The sequence below is a fragment of the Talpa occidentalis genome, unplaced genomic scaffold, assembly GCF_014898055.3.
Source record: "Talpa occidentalis isolate TD23 unplaced genomic scaffold, MPIMG_talOcc4v2.1 talOcc4.7, whole genome shotgun sequence".
NCBI lineage: Eukaryota > Metazoa > Chordata > Mammalia > Eulipotyphla > Talpidae > Talpa > Talpa occidentalis.
In genome coordinates, this window is record NW_023605083.1 from 82899138 (window position 1) to 82914178 (window position 15041).

The following is a 15041-nucleotide window of genomic DNA, read 5'->3' on the forward strand; positions in this document are numbered from 1 at the left end:
GACTTTAGACAAGTTGCTTTAGTTCCTTGTGCCTCAGTTTCCTTTTCTATAAAATAGGGATTATAATGATTCCTATTTCAGGTTCTTGTGAGAATTAAATAAGGTAATAGATGTAAAATGCTTGGTACAGTCATGCCCATAGTAAGCAATACATATTAGCTGGTTTTACTGTTATGTACTAGTACCTATCATATTTGTTTTCATGGAGAAAAAAAGAATGATTATGGTACCTAGTGTAATTTGTGAGGCCAAAGAAGTTTCCCCACCTTAAAGAAACTTGATTTTGAATCTTTGTAAACAGGCTACATTTAACATATACATACAGATACACACAAGATGATTACTGTGTGTGGGGTAGAATAGGAAAGTATCCAGTTCATGAATCCTTTGGAAGACACAGATGAAGAATACCCAAGCCCTCAGTCTGTACAGTTCCAAAAGGACACTTCCTACAGCTTTATATTGCAAATGGTAGCACCTGCAGTTCTGCAGTACATTTTTTTGTAGTAGGCTAAATCAGACTAGTGATAGCTGACTTAAATTTTGAAGTTATGAGGAGAAGGGACATTTCAGACAGGGAGTTTTGTGTATAAAGGTAGTGGAGACTTCAGAGATATCTCCTGGGGACCTGAGATTAGTTCATTTATGACTTAAGTGAAAGATGAGATGAGATGATTGCTAAGAGATTAAGAATGAATGTTTTTGCTATCTTAATACCCTCAGATTTATCTGACTCTAGAAAGCGACTGAATGAGTTAGTCATGATTTTAATGATCAAATTGATTTTTACAAGGTGCTCAGGCTATACTCAAGATTGGTTTGCAGTAGGAAGGTGTGCTGGAAGGTGGCAACTACAGTAGTCTAGGTCAATGTTCTTTCTTCATACTGACCTGCAGTGATAAAGCTTTTCCCATAGCTTGCTTGATGTGCATCTCTAGAGATTTAGAAATTTTTGGCAATTTGATAATACTTCATGGCTTTATTCTTTGCTGGACTTGAAATATACTTCAGCAAGTCTCACAGATGTCTCAAGTCCGTTCTTTTCTCCACTACCCACAACAGCTATTTCACACCTTTACCACTCTCTCCCTCAAGTTTCTGTTTCCATCTCTTCCTCACTTTCCACAGACAACTTCATCCTGTATTTTCACAGAGAAAGGAAAGCCAAAGGATTCAAGAACTGGATAGTTTCCTATTCCACCCACAGACAAATATGTATGTCAACATCACTCAGCCTCTCTTCACTTTTCTGTCTCATTCTTTTACAGTTTTTCCAGGGACATTGTTTGATCTTTATTCTTCTCAAGTTTTCAGACTCTACCTCACTACCTATAAAACTTGCTCAAATTTACCCCTAAATTCAGTCCTCTAGATTACCACCCTCACTTCCCTTCCCTTCATAGCTAATCTTGAAAGGTTAATCTTTAGTCTCTACTCCTTCACTTCTCATTTACTCCCAATCCACTCCCTGTTTGTTTCTTTCTTTTTGGAAAAAAAAAAAAAATGAGGTAACTTTGGCTTACATTGCTCTTTGTATTTTAGAAGTATAAAATCTCCCCCTTTCAGGTGTTGTTACTATACCCACCACCAGAGTACCCACAGTCCATGCCTGCTCATTTCCTACAAATATAAATGACCTGTTATTAACTGGCAGCCAGGTACTGAATCTAATTTCAGTCCTTATCATTTATGTTGCATGTATTGAAATTTGTCTCGTTAGTAGTGTTCCATTGTATTTATATGTATCACAACTTTTTTTAATCCATTCATGTGAAATTTTTGTGTAGGCATATGCTTTCATTTCTCTTGAGTAAATACCTAGGAGTAAAATAACTGGATAAAATGATAAGTATATGATTAACTTTATAAGAAACTGCCAGACTGTTTCAAAGTAACTGCAGTTATGCATTCACACCAGAAATATATGAGAATTTCATTTGCTTCACATGTTCACTACCTTTTGGTATTGTTTCCTCCCCCACTGCACCCCCCAGTTTTTAGCCATTTGAATAGATAGGTAGTTTTGTCTCATTGTAGTTTTGCATTTCCCCAGTGGCTATGATTTTGGGCATTTATCTTTCCATGTACTTATTTACCATCTCTTTGTTCTTTGTGGTAAAGTACCTTTTCAAGCCTTTGTCCATTTTTAAACTGGATGGGTTCTCTTAATACTAGGTTGAGCAGTTTATTCTGGATATATATCCTCTTTCAGATATGTGGTTTGCAATTATTTTCTTGCAGTTTATAATTTTTTTTAAAGATTTATTTTTTATTTATACAATAGCTGGGGTACAGGCCAGAGGTACGGGAGAGTGAGTGGATTCATTAGAGACAGAGTGGGGAGCAGAACAGACAGACAGACCGAAAACACTGCTGAGCGGAGCAGCGGGTGTGACAGGAGAGGACAGGAGAGGTCTGCTGCGCCATGTGGGTATCTCCTTGGCTGGCTGGGAATTGAACCCACACTGCAGAGGCTGCAGACAGCTTCACTGTGCTGCACTCAACCTGCTGTGCCACCGGGGAGGCCCTCCAGTTTGTAATTTTTTTTTTAATTCTCTTAGCATTGTCTTTCACAGTGCAAATATTTTTACTTTTGATCAAGTTCAGTTGATGAATTTTTTCTTTTATGGATCATGCTTTTGATGTCTTACTTACAAGGTCTGCCTAATAGTTCATGAAGATTTCTCCTATGTTTTCTTCTAAAAGTTTTATACTTTCATGGCTTATACTGAGATCTGTATTCCATATTGTGTTAATTTTTGGTTGAACTTTCTTTTTTTTTTTCACATATGATTGTCTAGTTGTTCCAATACTATTTGTTGAAAAGCCTACCATTTCTCCATTGATTTGATTTTATACCTTTCTCAAAAACATGTGTGTATTTCATTTCTTCTTTAAGATTTAGATTATTTATAAGTGTGTTTTAAATTTTCAAAATGTTACTTATTTCAGATTTTCACCTTGTCACATTATTTTGTTGTCATTTGAATATGTGGTCTGCATGATGTCATTTTCTTTGGCTTTCTGAAGATTTACCTTGTGGCCTAGATATAATCATTTCTTATAAATATTCTATTGTTCGAAATTTATATTATTCTACAGTTATTTAGTAGAGTATTTTGTATATGCCACAAGTTTGCTAATTGTATTTTTAAATATTATATACTTTTTATGATTATGTAATTTTGTGCATGATTGTTAAAATCTCTTATTTTGGTGAATTTGTATTTCTACTTTTGAGTTGTCTCAATTTTTGCTTTTATAATATTTTGAAATTTCTACTAGGTGCATACAAATGTAGCATTTATATCCTGCTATTATATGGAGTCTTCTAAAATATGGACCCACTCTTCCCCTACAAAATTTATCTTTCAGTAATATACCTGCCAGTTTTCCCTTTCTTTCATTTTTTAATTACCATTGTAATTTACTTGCAGCAGAATATACAGATCTGAAATATATAATTGGATAAGTTTAGCGCACTAGCACCGTCAAGAGTCAGAACATTCAACGCCCCGGGAAGTTCACTCTAGTGAATTCCATCATGTGTTCTCCTCCCCTTGCCCTTGGCAGCCACATTTTTTGTTTCTATTATCTTTCATTATTTTTGCTTGTTCTTTGATTTTATATAGATGGACTCATACAATATGCACTCTTTTGTACCAGTCGTCTTTCATTCTGCATGTTTTTACATTTATCCATGCTCCTTGCAATTTCCTAGAAATTTTAGTTTTCTTCTTATCTTTAGATCACCTTTCCATCAAAAATTAATTTTTTGCATACAGTGTAAGGTAAAAGTTTGAACTTTTCTTAATGTTTTTAATATTGATAACCTGTTCTCAGGATATCTTTTGTTTTTAAATTACCTTGTTCTGCTGTGGAAAAAAATTGATTGATTGTATAAGTATAGTCTAGTCTGGACATTTATCCTGGTTCATTGGTCTCTTGTCTATTCTTATGTTAATACCACATTGTCTTGATAATTGTAACTTTAGGAGAATTTCTCAACTTCAGCACTGTTGACTTTTTGGATGGGATAGTTGTTTGTGGTGGGAGGCTATCCTATCTATTATAGGTTGTTTAGCAGCATTCCCCAGTCTACCCACTAGGTGCTAGTAGCATTCTCCCGCCAGTAACAACCGAAAAATTGTCCAGGCCATGCTTACCATCCCCTATGGGACAAAATCACCCTGAGTTGAGAACCTTTGCTTTAAAGTAAATCTGGAAATCAGGTAGTACTCCAGATTTGATGGTCTCATTCAGAATTATTTTGGTTCTTCCAGGACCTTTGCATTTCCATATCATTATAGAATTAATTTGTCAATTTCTACTAAAAACTCTTGGGATTTTGATCAAGATGTTAAATATATAGAAAAGAAATGGAGATGAATTGGCACCTTAACAGAATCAAGTCTTCTCATCTACAAGCATGGTTTCTCTCTCCACTTATTTGGAGTTTTTGTTATAAAAATCATGCACGTATTTTGTCAAATTTGCCCTTAAGTATTAAATATTCTTCAAAGGTAATTTTATTTTAAGTTTCATTGTCTAATGACGTTGGCCTGCCCCCAACTTTACAGTCAGTTAAGGCACCATGGCATTTGAGGGGCTTCTCTGGCAGTTGTCCTCTGCTCTGATCCCATGAGAAAGAATTGGCAGATAAGGTACAGAACTTTGGTCAGAAGATCCTCAGGTAAATCAAATCAGTCTATTTTGAATTAAAAATTGGCAAATTAAAATAAAATAAAAGTTAGCAAATAAAAATTTGCCAAAATGTCTCTGATGTTTTTTCTTTATCCATTTTAGTAACTATTAATGGTTGGCTCCTTCTCCCACTGTCTCAGGATGAAAGGGGTTTTGGTTGTTTTCTCAGCAAGGGCTTATCCCTTTCTGGAATTCAGTTTATTTGCATTTCTTTGAATTCTCAACTTCCATATATATGCCAGCCAAACAGCTAAACTATGATACTGTTGCTTAGTCAACCTTTTCTCATTGTTAGGGAGAAGTATCTTGTTGATTTCCATATACTAATTAGAAATGGTTAATACACTACTAGTTTTCTAGTGTTGTGGGAATAATCATTGAACTTCTCTTTCATTATCCTTTTACTTTCAATATTTCTGTCTTTATATTTTGTGTGTTTCTGATAAACAATATACACTTAAGTTTTTTTAATCTAGTCTGATAATCTTCTAAGTGAAGCACTTAATTCAGTTCATCAACATGAGTTCTGAGCCTTTAAAATTTATTTCTGTCACCATATTTTATGTTTTCTATATATCCTGCATTTCGCATATATTCTATATATCTTGCTTTACTTGTTTTTGAATTACTTGAGATTTCTCATCCTCTTATTCAAAATTGTAAGTTTCATATCTTCTGTTATTTCAGTTGCCCTAGAAATTTTAACATGAATATTTAAAGTCTGTAGGTAATATGTATATCATCTATTTTTAAATCTGCCTGGTCAATTAAAGTCTGATCTATTCTTTGATCAGATTTCTCCCCCTATTTTATTTCTTCAAGCATATTAACAATACTTATTTCATTTTATATATCTTGTATTTTTATTACTTGCACTCTTTGTTGGTCTGATTCTATTGCTTGCTATTTATTGACCCTTATCCGAGGTGCTTTTCCTCTGGTGATTTTTAAAAGTTTGCATTCGCAGTGTTTGCAGATGTATTGGTTACATTTTTTTGACAGTAGGAATTAGATTTTTTTTCCTCCAAGGATGATTTGAGTGTCTAGGAGTACCACTTACTTTTAAATTATTTTTGACCTTATTTTTTCAGGCCACGCAACTAGTTTTGTAACAGGGTGGTCCCCAGGAAAGGGGGAGGTTCCAGGTTTCCTGCCCCACCCAAAAGAAGGGTGGAGCTGAGCAGGGAGAGAAGCAGCTGCAGAGGAGACTGAGGAAGGAAGGAAGCAGGATGGAGATCCAGAAGGAGACCTGGAAGAGCACATGGAGCCAAGAGACACATAAAAAAACTACACTTGCCCTTTGGTCGTAGACTGGGTGACATATATGTGGGTGAGACACCCATGGGGAGGTGACAATGACGGTTTTTGTCTTGATTTTGATTTTGCTCTTTTTCTTCCAAAATTGTCTGGTGGTTTCTAATCCTTTTCTGTAGGACCCCACTGGAAGATGCTTTAGACTTGTGGCAGGCTTTGGGGCCTTGCTCTGGGCCAGTCCTGCTTGGGTGGACTTTTACCCATGAGGGGACGGGTAACTTTGGGTGCTTAATTTAGAAACTAAATTCTTTGCCTTTCTGTATTGTTTCCTAATTATATTAAAGTTCCTTCCCATTAAAGTCTCATATGTTTTGTGTTGATGCAGCGCATGGCAGAACCCATTTAAAGTAGGCAGGTTTGGGGGGGTCTGGGGTGCACCTCTCCCTGCCCTGTAACAGTTTGAATTTTAGCCATGTGGGAGTATAGACATGTGGTTAAGAATGCACAGCAAAGACATATTTCTGTGCTACTGTTCTACCATGAACCAAAACCAATAAGAATTTGAATAAAATTGGCTGTTTCATTTAAAAAAAAAAAAGCCTATGCCCGTCTCCCTCCGCAGACAACTTTTCCTATTTCATCCATTTAGGGTCCAGCCTTTTGGCGAGTCTTAGCATATTTATACAAGCATTAATCCTGTCTGCCTCCATGGTAGGGCCCCTGAGGTGGCCTCCTGTCATGTTGGCAAGTAGCTCATTAAAACCTATACTTTGGTCTACAAAGGATTGCCCTATAACTCTAGGGAAAACTCTGCCTATAGTGTTCCTAATTCTTGTGAATTTATGCTTTCTTCTTGATTTTTGCCCTCCAGGAAGTCCTTCATTTGCCCATTCAAGATTAACCATATATATTTTAAAATATGTATACTAAAAATTTTTTTTATTAAGCATTTTAAGGTACACTTTCAACTTAATTTTCCTTTTATCCAATGTATCTTTAGAAATTACCTCTAGCTTTTGAAGTGTGACAGGGTATGTTATAAGGGGGGGAAATAATGTCCACATTCAGCCCTATCTCCAAGCTTGGAATGTCTTTCCTTCACTTCTGTTGTGAAACATCCTACTTTTCCTCATTTCAGGAATTCTCTCTAAATATTCTCGCTTTATGACTTAATTCCCACCCACCTATAGCTCCAGAAGAATGAATTAATTTCTTAAATTTGTTTCCATATTGTGAGATAGCTAGGTATTCTGTTCTAAAAAGGGAAGTTTCCCAAATGATCTATTACTTTGTGAAGGGCATGGTACTTATTTTCTGCCTTAATTTAAATTACTCTTTCTATAGTGAATTACATAATCATTTTGTGGCTATTTTATACATGGCCTGATAATAAGAAAAAAGTGGGTGTCCATTGGAGAAGCTGATTTTATAAGCATATATCCCCACTGCCTAGCATTTTTTCCCTCATATTTGAAGATGTACAGATGAAGAAAAGAGTTAAGTAGGATATGAAAAAGAAATGGGAAGAATACTTGATGAAGAGCAGAAACAAGCTGATGAGAAGACTAATTAGATCAGAGTTTGGGGTGACAACAATAGAGAAGGCATACATCACAGAAGGCAAGAGGAGGTGCCAGTACCAGAAGTTGGACTCATGTTAGTCAAAGAAACATTTCATATATATTTTTCTCATATCCAGTTGTCATTATAACATCTTCATAATCAAGATGTTTCTAACAATGGTCATGTCCCATAACTAATAAATAATGTGCTTTTTCCTTTTTGGGATTAAATAATCATACATTTGCCATTGGTGGCATCTTATAGTTAATGAAATATGATACAAATTTACATCCTTCATAAGGAGGAATATTGGCAATATCAACCTGTTAGTGTACATTATGTGATCTGGCAAACAAGACAATTAAAAAAAAAAAAATCAGAAACAGATTCTTGGCATTTAACTGAACAAGACAGCAGATTTGATGTTGTTCCAGTAGAAACCTTTCCAAGGTGATTTATGTAAAACTAGGAGGTACTTTTGCAAAAAGTATGCCACCGAATAACCTGTTTGAATTACCAGAAATTCTGAATGTAAGTAATCACTAGGTAGAAATCAAAGTAACCTTTCCCCATCCATGTCAGTTGAGGAACTGTTCCCTTGTAGCACCTACTTGTTATTTATTAGGCAAGAACAATTTGTATGGTAGCTTCTTAGCATTGCTTTTGTTATAGGACAGGGAGAGGGGCAGCCCAAGCCCCGCAAACCTGCCCATTCTAAATGGGTTCTGCCATCCGCCGCATCAACACAAAACATGAGACTTTAATGGGAAGGATCTTTAATAAAACTAGGAAACAATACAGGTAAGGCAAAGAGTCCAGTTTCTAAATGAAGCACCCAAAGTTACCCGTCCCCTCGTGGGTAAAAGTCCATCCAAATGGGATTGGCCCAGAGCAAGGCCCCAAAGCCTGCTACAAGTCTAAAGCATCTTCCAGTGGGGACCCGCAGAAAAGAGTCAGAAACAACCAAACAAGCCCGGAAGGAAAAGAGCAAAATCAACATCAAGATAAAAGCTGCCATGGTCACCTCTCCACGGGTCTCACCCACATCTGTGTCACCCAGTCCACGACCAAAAGACAAGCGCAGTTTCTTCACATGTCTCTAGGCTCCATGCGCCTCCTCCAGGTCTCCTGGCTCCATCCTGCTTCCTTGCTCAGTCTCTTCTTCAGCTTCTCCTCTTCCTGCTCAGCTCCACCCTCCCTTGGGTGGGGCAGGGAACCTCCCCCTTTCCTGGGGACCACCCTGTTACACTTTGACAACAATATCTGTACAGTTTGTCCCACAAATTCATCAGCTGACCTCCTGTGTTGGGCAAAATTGGTGGTTGAGTGAAAACTCCTCAACTTAAAAATATCTTAAGTTTTCCTCTTTTGCCTTGACTGGTTATAGAGGAGCTAAATAAATGTGCAGTCCCTCAGTTAAGGAATGCAGACTATTTTAGCTTATGTTTGATGTATGGACTTCCTTCTAACTCCTCCACCCTCACTACATAGCTTTCCTACCCAAGTTTTCCCCTTCCCCAGACTCATTTTCTCTCTGAGACATTTTGTTTCTCTGTTAACTACCTCCCATTTGTTTTGGAATGGGGTGGGATAGAAATAAAAACTAAAATTATTAATAAAATCTCTTAAAAACTTTGCCCATATAGTGAAAACAGTAAATTCAAACAGGTGAGGTAGAAAGTCCATTTTTCTTTTCTTTTTTTTTTTTTTTTTTTTTGGAGGGGAGTGTGGAGCCGCGCCGGGCTGGGGGCCGGCAGTTCCCCACGAAAAGTCCATTTTTCTTTTTCTTTTCTTCATCTTTGTCTTAATTGTCTTAAATTTTGAGGAAAGGAGACTTTATTTTGCTGACATTTTTGATGGTTCTAGTATTGGGGGACCAAAAGAGAATTGTAGCCTCTTTCCAATTATTTCTGATTTAGAGACACTGGATTTTTAAAGAAAATGATGGTACTTAAAAATCAGAATGTTATTTAAAATAATGTGCGCATGAACTAACAGAAAAGGTGCTTTTCTTCTGGTATTTTGCTTGAGAATGAAGAAAGTAAAAGAGTACCCTCGTTTCTGTGTACCTATGTATATATTTTAAATTGCAAGTTCATTATGTAAATAAAATACAGAAAACTAATGGTTTGTACAACAGTAGATGAAAAGAAATGGGATGGAGGGTCTCCTCTGGTGGCGCAGCGCTGGGCTGTGAAGCTGCCCGCAGCCTCTGCAGCACCTGTTCGATCCCTGACCACCGGGGAGGGTCCCACATGGCATGACAGACCTCTCCTGCTGCCCGCTGCTCCCCTCAGCAGTGTTCTTCGCCAGTCTGCCTGTTCTGTTCCCCGCTCTGGCTCTGGTGAATTCTCTCACCCTCCCGCACTTCTGACTGTACCCAGTGCTTGTATAAATAAATAAATGAATATTTAAAAAAAAAAAAAGAAATGGGATGGAAAGGGTTAACTATTGTTAGTGCATGAATTTTATTCAAACTTTTGTCTTCTCTAAGCAGATTGAATCCAAGGGGATAATTGTTCTAATCATTGACATATTTCACTCTCCCTATTTCTTCTCCCTCTAAAGTAAAAATATAACAATGAAAAATTGAGAATTATAGACAGGTGTGTGTGTGTGTGTGTGTGTGTGTGTGTGTGTGTGTGATTATACTAATTAATGTTGTGTGTCATGTCAATTTTTTTGTGTGTTTTTTCTTTTTGGTACTTTCTTTTGTCAGTACCTTTATTTACTTTCCTTATTTCTACTGTTCTACCCTTCTTTGCTTTACACATCTCTTTCTTATATGAAGCACAAGCCTCCTTTCTCTTCCCCTGTTTGCCAGCCCTCGAGGACAAAATTCACTCCAGAGAATTGTCTTTGAGTACTTAAATTATAACTATTTCTAAGCCTGTTAAGCAGCTGGCACTGTAAATTAATCTAAAACATTAATCTAGAGATTAAGATCAAACATCTGATCAATTTGATGCAGAGAATTGTATTACACTAAACCTCATTAATATGGAGGGAATTAATAAGAAAATATTTGGAAACTTCAGCTTCTTATCAGTGATGTGTTATTATTCATATTCATACTGAAGATGATAAAGTAATTCTTGATTTTTATGTTTTTAAACATTTACTAAGTTCTTTCCTGTTTTTGAAGAAGATTGTTTCTTAAAAATACAGGTTCACAGGAAGTTCTAATCTTTTTTCAAGTATTTTATAGTTCATATTTATGGAACAGAGTTCTTATAAGGCTACTTTACCTTAAACTGTACATTTGTTATTTAAAAACTGAAAAGAATAAACAAAGCAGAATTGAATGAAGCTGCTTATTAGTCAGTTAAAAGTATGAAATGGAGTACTCCTTAAATCCAGGAGGCACTGTACATTATTTTCCTCCTAGAAAGTACATGATTGTCTGTGGTAAAGGTGGCTGGGTTTAGATCATTGTATAACCAACAGAAGAAAATTTAAATTTACATATTAGAAGATCTGAAATAATGTGCCCCCTTTTTAAGCATTGACTTGAAAATGACTGCAAAATCTTTGGTTATATTAAAATATATTATGCTGTCATTTTTAAAAATTAATGAATGGACTTTACTTTCCAAAGCAATTTTATGTTCACAGCAAAATCAAGTGGAACATACAGAGGAAGGGGTACTCCTAGAATAGCATATAAAATTCAACTGGGCAACTGAATTTTAAGAGAATATTTTGGCAAAATTCATCTTTACAAGTCCCAGATACCTAATCACAAAATTCTTGCTAATATGTTCCTCCAACTTTTATCAGTTCCTGCTTTCGGAATCTGGGATCCCTCCTTGCCTTGTAAATAGGAGGCTGATAGGCAGGGTAGGTGAGGTTAAAAGGGAAACACAATCCCCTGTATTTCCTGCAGCTCTTCTTCATATTGCAGGTTCAGTTTGGATTGTGAGATGAAATTGAAGAGTAGAATTTAATGTTGACCCCTAAAGTTGATAGTCCAAAAGGGTTTATTTGTCTTCACTAGATCTTGTCAATTTTTGAATTGAGTTGAATGCTTTTGGCTGTAAAAGCTTTAAAATGTAAACAATGAGGAAATAGCATGTTTATATTGACTAAGTAACAAAACATATGCAGGTGCACATCTTAGAATTTTCTCATTTACCCTAAAAGTTACATCAAATAGTCATTTGGAAGGGAATTTTTAACCATTAGAATAAGTTAAACTATGTAGTTTAACATCAGGACTCCTATTGTGACCCTTTCTAAAAAGTGTTTTGTTTCCTAAAAATTGTATGCAGGGCACTGTGGTCCCTAATGACAAAACTGTGGTCTAGAAATAAGCAGTAGAGAACATCTTTATGTTGTATATTAAATCTGCCTTTTCCCACACTGTCATTTCTGTATCATCCCTTGCACTGCTTGCTATGTAGAAAATTTTTTCAGGTTAAGTATTCCATTTTTTTCAGAATTACGTACACTAATAAAGAGACTTGATTTCTAGGATCTAATTGTATATGTGACATGCCTAACACAGCACATTGAAGGTGATTGGTAAATATTTGTTGAATTGATAAGTCAACATATCATTGCTCTTTGACTAACACATGAATTTGTATGTGGGGATTTTTATTACTTTTTAACCAAATGTGTTTTTGGAATAGAAGAGAATACAATTGTACTTGATATCAGTAAGAATCTACCTTTATGTCACATTCAGGAAAAAAAAAAGATTGCTGTATTAGATCATTTCATAAATTTAAAACATGCCTCTGTAGTGCACGTTAACCAGAAATGGGCATCAGATATCTAGTTTTAAAGGCAAACCTGCTAAGTCCTGATACGGAGGTAAAGGCCTTCATTTTTTCTTTTTTTTAAGATTTATTTATTTATTTATATAAGCACTGGGCACAGTCAGAAGCGTGGGAGGGTGAGAGAATTCACCAGAGACAGAGTGGGGATCAGAACAGGCAGACTGACGAAGTACACTGCTGAGGGGAGCAGTGGGTGGCAGGAGAGGTCTGCGCGCCATGTGGAACCTTTGCTCTGCAGCCGGGGATTGAACTGGAGCTGCATAGGCTACAGGCAGCTTCGCTGAACCGCTGCGCCACTGGGGAGCCCCATGGCTTTCATTTTTTAAAAGCTCTTCTAGTAGCTTTAATGTGTGTGATTGTCTGAGGATACATTTTCTGGTAGTTTTCTAGCAATTAATCATTGCTTTCTGACATGATTTCTAAATATTTGGCATTTAATTACATTTACTAAGCATATTATTTTATTTTACTAGCCGTTCAATGGATTTTGTATTTTTCTTTTAGTGTTAGAACTTAATATTACCTAATAATCATGAAAATTCTTTGGATAACCATTAAGTAATGCATAAGTATAAAAAGAATATGCAGAAGTAGCAACAGAGGGAGATGTAAAATATATTGAGTTGTCTTTAGATTTCACACACACACACTTGATAGTGAGCTTCCCTGTGAACTGCTCATTGTGCAATGCCTAGCACAAAACAGATGTGGAAGGAATGAACCATATCATAATACAGTTAGGCTAGGTAGAAGGTCCACTAACCCAGTATTTGAGAAAACTATGGCTCATTGGATTAAGTTTGTTGGATTTAGCTCAAGGAGACAGACCTGGCTTAGCATCTCGGTTCTCTGCATTAGTAGTTGTATGACTTAAGCACCTTGTTTACTACCTCTGCCAGTGTATTGTTTTCTTATCTATAAAGTGGACATCAAAGAACCTACCTTACATAACTATCAAGGATTTAATGAGATACTATATGTAACAAAGTTTAACATGGTAGATAGTCAAATTGTGCTGCATGCCTTCACTAGTTTGCAATGAAGAAATACTTTCTTGTGTCAGAAAATATTGTTTTAAATTTGGGTTTGGGTTACATTTCTAACCCAAAGTCTGAAAGACACTGAGTGTAGCCAGGAATAGAAAGAATGCAGCTACTTAACTGCCATTCCAAAAAGGGCCAGAGATGGATTTAAGGTCTTCTGGGCTTCTGAATTGTCTGAGCTGTGACTTGTCGACAAGGCTCTAAATTCTGTACGTTGTTGCCTTTTGTATTTTTTTGCATAATTGTGCATTCTGCACAAATCAGTTTCAGTGCATTTAAGTATCATTAATCAGAAAAACTATTGTTGGGAAAAATGCTTTATTTTAAAAACTCAAGATTTTTAATTTACCTATTTAACTATGAAGTATCATAGAACATGTTTAATGTTTTCCCCTTATTAGCACTATTCTGTTAACAAGTTTTTCTGACTGATATTCATGGAGTAAATAAAGTTTAACTTGCAAAAAGGAAATTTCTAATACACTCCTCTCCCGTCCCCAGACATTTTTCATATCATTTTTCACAAATAAATGATTAAACATAAACGGTCGGGGTTATTTATTTCCATTAGTTATTCTGGGAAAGCATTTTCTTTTTTTATCATGTTCTGAACGCAGATGCACTAATTTCAGATAGGTTTTTATAAAATAAAAATAAAGTACTGGAGTGTTTACCTGGGTACTGTGTTGCCATTAAAAAGTACTGCTTCTTTCTTGTGGGGTGGGTGTGTTAATTGGTTAATTGAGATAGTTTACTAAACATCCACAGCAAATATCTCTTCTGACATTTTGTAAATACTGAAATTGCCATTTTTCTTTCCTAAGCCTGAAATAGTTTTTTTTAATTCCCTATAGGTTTTTACAATTAATGCGTGGTTTTATCTTTTCTTTAAAGAGTATATGGTTCAATATACAAAAGATTCAGAAGAGTTTACAAAATTTTCTTCTTTCATCTGTCTCTCTAGTCACCCACTTACTCCTCAGAGACAAAGAAAAACTTATTACTAGTTTCCTTTAAGGGTCCTTTCTGGAAATCACACATCATAACACTTCCATCTATATTTCTTATTTTCTTTTAAGATTTATTTATGCATATAAGAACTACACTCCAGAGGTTGGGGCGGGGTGGTGGTGAGAGGATTAACCAGAAACAGAGTGGGAAACAGAACAGGCAGATTAACTGAAATACACTGCTGAGGTGAGCAGTGGATGAGTCAGGAGAGGTCTGCTGCGCCATGTGGGTTGCTCCCTGGCTGGGAATGGAACTTGTGCTGCAGTGGCTGTGGGGAGCTTCATAGATTGCATCTTAACCCCTTGCGCCACTAGGGAGGCCCTCTATCTGCATTTCATTGGACAAAAGTGAATCACCTGCACCTAGCTGCAGAAGAGAAGAAAACAAAGTCTTTTGGCTTAATGCATTGCTGCTTAAAAAAAAAAAAAAAGAAAAGAAAAGATTGCAGTTCTATTGCTTAGGAAAAGAAGGAAAATGTGCTAGTTGGTAGCAACTACAAGTCTTTGACCAAAATTGTTCTGATTTACACTTACCAACACTGTATGAAAGTACAGTTTTATAGTATTTTTGTTTTGTTCTTTTTTTACCAACTATGTCTGATTGAATATGTGAGTCAAAGATCTTAGGCTTTTTGCTTTAACCTTTGAATATAATTTCAGCATAAGGTGTGACTGGTTATACT

General features: G+C 36.1%; 1 protein-coding gene across 1 annotated transcript in view; it reads left to right on the plus strand.

The window, feature by feature from the left end:
- Positions 1–15041, plus strand: part of NLK (nemo like kinase) — a 157296-nt gene that overhangs the window by 30467 nt on the left and 111788 nt on the right. The window lies entirely within an intron of this gene.